The sequence below is a fragment of the Bubalus kerabau genome, chromosome 11, assembly GCF_029407905.1.
Source record: "Bubalus kerabau isolate K-KA32 ecotype Philippines breed swamp buffalo chromosome 11, PCC_UOA_SB_1v2, whole genome shotgun sequence".
NCBI classification, from domain to species: Eukaryota; Metazoa; Chordata; class Mammalia; order Artiodactyla; family Bovidae; genus Bubalus; species Bubalus kerabau.
In genome coordinates, this window is record NC_073634.1 from 61,407,994 (window position 1) to 61,413,523 (window position 5,530).

The following is a 5,530-nucleotide window of genomic DNA, read 5'->3' on the forward strand; positions in this document are numbered from 1 at the left end:
CAGCTCAAAAGTCAGAAAGGTTGAGATAATACAATTACCTTGTTTTCTTGCATGAGTCAACAAATGGAGTTCATTAGAGGGCTGAGTCTGTATAATATGAAGTTGCTGTGAAAGGCAAAGCTTATTTTAAATTTCTCACGTTTGCCTGCTCAGAAGGGCATGTTTAATAAGCTTTACTTTTCATGTTTAAAAATACTATCAATATATATACTTTTTTATCCTAAGCATTTTCTTGGTCAAAAATTCATAGAAGTCATTTAGCCAAGTAGAAATGTAACAAGCCAATATTGTTGAAAGATCATAATTAAAAGGTATTCTCAGCAAATTTATTATACTCTGGATTGTTTTTAACCAGATCATTGTTGAAACAGTTAAGCATAACTGTCTTTGGAATCATACAACAAGACCCATAAGAGTTATAGCTCAATTATTAATATCAGTGTTGAAGTTGTTATACTTTGTGTGTATTCTCAGCTGATAAAAATATACCTGTTTCAGTATTGAACCAAGCACAGATTGCATATTACTTTTTAAGTAAAAGTCCTTAAACTTAGTTCAATTGCTATTTCAAGAATTTAGAAAAAAAGTTGGCAGAATTCTATGTCTGTGCATATAAAATATTATCTTGATAACTAGTATGTTACATACAGAAAATAGTTGATTACTTTGATTATAGAACTAACAGCAGAAAATAAAATATTTGTAAAGATCAAAGATGTAACATTTTTTGCTTTTTACTTTTTCACTATATTTCATAATCTAAAGATTGTGTATTATGACTTACCCATTTTAATCTATCTAAAACGTTCTAGAATCTTTAGTTTGCTATGTGCATGTCATTTCTGGAAGTGACGATTTCTACAGTAAATGAATCTTTCTTTCATTGGTCCTAAATTTACTTCTTCCTAACATAAAGATATGACTCCTAAGTTTAATTTTACTTTCTAGGGAATTATATAATTATGTAAAAGCAATTATATTAAGTATATAATGCCATAAGTGACAATATATAATTGATTTTATATAATTATCTAACCACCTTAACATTGATCCTCCAAGACAGATGACCCTCTTATTTTTAGTAATCTAGTTACCATTGCACTAAAACCAGTGACATCACCTGGAGGCCAGGGTATATGATCACTATAACTTTAGCACTTTGCAACATATTTGGCTTTATTAAATTGTTTATAGACTATTAAAAATTTTGTTCCTGCTCTGATCATTCTTTCTCGTAGTAACCCATAAAAATATAGGCATGTTTTCTTCACTGTAAAGAACAGTTCAATAATTTTAATATTCCTTTTAATAACTTTCTTATAACACTTTATCTTATTTGAAATAAGCACACACATGGAGAGTCAAAACTCTCTACGGAAAGATGTGCTTGTGGAAGACATAAAAGAATTAGAACTGAGTAAGGGCATGAGTCAAGTATCTCTCTGAGAGTTCCATTGATCCTTGATTTACTTTCCCCTTGTGCTTATGGTCAAGGTGAACATGGTTTTAATCTCCTGGCATTACAGTTAAACAAGTTTCGTGTTTATTGTTTCATTTTATTCCTTAAAAATATTATACAAAGTTGATATTATGAGTTTTATTTTAGAAATGAGAGGCTATATATAGATAATTGAGCTGTTTAATAATTTTCAGTTGAGCAAGAAAGCAATTCAATTAAAGAATAGTTGAATAATAAAATTTGAAAACATACCTTATGATATAGTTTCTTTCCATGAACTGTAGAAATGTTTCCAACTATTCTAAATAGTACTAGTGTCAAGTTTTGATGTCATAAGAAATCTCAAAACTAGAGTCAGGACAGTGAATAAAGGAAAAGATCATTTGAGTGGTTCCTCAGTGACTTTAATATAAATCAGTTGTTCTCCGTTAGGTAACAATATTTGGAGACATTTTTGTTTGTCACAACCACAAGTGGAAACTCTGCTAGTATCTAAGTCAGGGATACTGCTGGACACCCAACAAGGCACAGCCAGCCCATCATAATAAATAATCATTTGACTCAAAAGTTCAATAGCACCAAGGCTGAGAATCCTTAAAACTACCAAGTCCCTTGAAGTAAGAAGTGTGAAAGTATCAGTCACTCAGTTGTGTCCAACTCTTTGCAACCCCATGGACTGTAGCCTACCAGGCTCCCCTGTCCATGGAATTCCCCAGGCAAGAATATTGGGGTGGGTTGCCATTCCCTTCTCCAGGGGATCTTCCCAATACAGGGATGGAACCCAGGTCTCCTGATTTGAAGGCAGATTCTTTACCATCTCAGCCACCTCAAGTCCGTGCTGAGATAAGAAGTAAACATAAAACCTTCAATTCAGTTTCAATGTATATACTCACTCACCAGTATCACCCTACTTGCTTATGAATGGCTTGGTTACTTCTGGTTACTTCTTCTTATGGTATGGTTTTTAGAAGCAGAATTATTATGAATATACATACTTGGATTTAATTCTTGATTTTACCATTTATTTGCTTCCTAATGGTAACCCACTCCAGTGTTCTAGCCTGGAGAATCCCAGGGACGGGGGAGCCTGGTGGGCTGCTGTCTATGAGGTCGCACAGAGTCGGACATGACTGAAGCGACTTCACGGCAGCAACCTTAGTCAACTCATTAAACTTTATTTACCTTTAAAATAGTAATGCTATAGCAATGATTTCTAAGTTTTGAGAGTTTTGTGAAGGTAAAGTAATGCAGGCAAAAAGTAAGCACTCAATAAATGGCAACTATTAAGTTAATTTTGTGTAAGGATGGTTGTGAAGTTATATCAGTTTTGGTGTGCAAATAATTTAACTTTTTGCATGACTTATTTCTGTCACCAGATATTTTTAGCCTGGTGGTGAAACAAAATTAAGCAATTGTCAATAAACTCAAATAATTCATTAATTTTTTTAGTAAATTATGGCTTACTGTTCTCCCTTTATCTCTAAAGTTGCATGTAAGTTTCTGAGCCCATGAAAGATGTCTGAGTTCTTGGTGACTACTGACCCATTTTGGTATCACTTGCAGCTTTTTGTTTTCCTTATCCTCATTCAGCAAGCAAAATACCTCTCTGGCATTTAGAAGTCATTTTTAAAAAACTGGGCTCTGATAATGTGTTCATATACATAGCTTGTTCAACATCCTGACCAAGGTGTAATTCTGTGTTCTCTTTAGAGAACTTTTGGATGTTATCCTATGCCATTTTGACTCCAGTGGGAAGCTCAGTAGGGCAATCTTACATCTAAACACAGTAGATAATTATATGCAATTTTATTGATACAGCAACATATTCATGTCAAGGGAAATCTGGAACCTGATGCCCTGCAGGCCCATGAAACCAGGCTTAAAGGTATTCTCTGCTTTAGAATCCCAAAATTTGCCTAAAAATTCTACTGTTTTACTTCTCATGAAGTTCAGACAAGGGTGGAAAAACAAGTTCAGTTCACTCACTCAGTCATGTCCAACTCTTCCCTGTCCATCACCAACTCCTGGAGCTTGATCAAACTCATGTCCATCAAGTTAATGATGCTATCCAATCATCTCATCTCATCCTCTGTCATCCCCTTCTCCTCCTTTCTTCAATCTTTCCCAGCTTCAGGGTCTTTTCTATTGAATCCACTCTTTGCATCAGCTGGCCAAAGCTTTGAAGCTTCAGTTTCAGCATCAGTCTTTCCAATGAATATTCAGGACTGATTTCCTTTAGGATTGAATGGTTGGATCTCCTTGCAGTCCACAGGGCTCTCAAGAGTCTTCTCCAACACCACAGTTCAAAAGCATCAATTCTTCGGCACTCAGCCTTCTTTATGGTCCAACTCTCACATCCATACATGACTGCTGGAGAAACCATAGCTTTGACCATTTGGCAAAGTAATGTCTCTGCTTTTTAATATGCTCTCTAGGTTTCTCAAAGGTTTTCTTCCAAGGAGCAAGTGTCTTAATTTCATGGCTGCAGTCACCATCTGCAGTGATTTTGGAGCCCAAGAAAATAGTCTTTCACTGTTTCATTGAGGAAGGCTATTTCTCAGGAAGATTTCTCAAAGTTCAGTCAATTATTTTGTTCTGCTTGCTGATGCTTCCCACATTTCAGTTCAAATTGGATAAAGAGAGGTTTATCTACTCATTCTCTAAGCATCACGATGGCTTGAAAAATTTCCTTCCATTCCTACTGTTTTTGTTGGGACTTGAGCCCTTGAAAATCTAGATGCCAAGGATTCTTCTTTTTCTAATGTCTGCTATACATTTCCTTAATTTATGGAAATATGGCTGAAGATCTTATGGCAATGAGGAAATAAAAATGGATAAATAAGCTTACTATATATAAAATAGATAACCAACAGGGGACCTACTGTATAGCATAGGGTATAATACTTTATGTTTTGTAATAACCTATAAGGGAAAAGAGAATTTTAATGGATAGGTAGTTATAAAGGGGGTTTCCTAGGTCACTCAGTGGTAAAGAATCTGCCTGCCAATGCAGGAGATGTGAGTTTGATCCCTGTGTCAGGAAGTTTCCCTGGAAGAGAAAATGGTGACTTATTTCAATATTTTTGCCTTGAAAATCCCATGGACAGAGGAACTTGGTGGGCTACAGTCCACAGGGTCACAAAAGAATTTCAGATACAACTTAGAAACTAAATACCAACAAAACTTATCAAAGTCATATGTAATATGTATAATCTTTCATTACACACAGACACACTATAGTGAGAATACTTTATATGCATAGTGTTTGACTTTTAGAAATGTAGGCATTCTTAGACTTGTGAACAGCAGTGCAAGTTTGAAATTAAGGTAATCATCCTCTTGGCTCCCCAGTCTGTTTTTATTTCATGATGTCATTAATGATTCTGTTTGATCTTTCTTATTATTTTCTCAGAATTTGACATCATAACTTCCAGCACATTCTGCTTTTTCTCATACTGCAGTCATAAGGAAGCAGTCATCTACTTAAGGAAGTAGATGGGGAGGCCTGCCTGAGTCCTTCTACAGGGCAGCCATCTTCAAATGATTGAATGCTTTTTCTCATGGTACAAGAAGGCTCAGGGTTTCCACAGGAATGAGTAGGTTTAGGAATTTAATTTCATGATCCATATACACTATTTCCTAAAGTTGACCTACCTGAGAACTGTCTACTCACTGCAGATTTTCTTTTCTCACCACCCTCATCTTAATTACGACTTACCCATTTAACAGAGGAAAAAAACAACTTCCATTCAGCTACTGTCTTTCCACTGAAAAGAGCTATTAAAAATCTCCAGGGCACCAAGCACAGAAGCAATTGGAGAATGCTTTGTTTCTGAAGGATAATCCCAGAAGTAAAGCAAAGAAAATGTTAATTAGTATTGAAAGGGACAGAATCTGATTTCATCCTAGTCATATGCTTCTTGCTTATCTCTAGAATGAAATAAGTATCGACTTTTTTCAATACTTCATACCAATACTTTCAATATTGTCTTGGTATGTGTATGTGTGTAAACACGTATATACAAAGATATATGAAATGTGTACGTATCTCTTAATTTCTCTACCTATGCA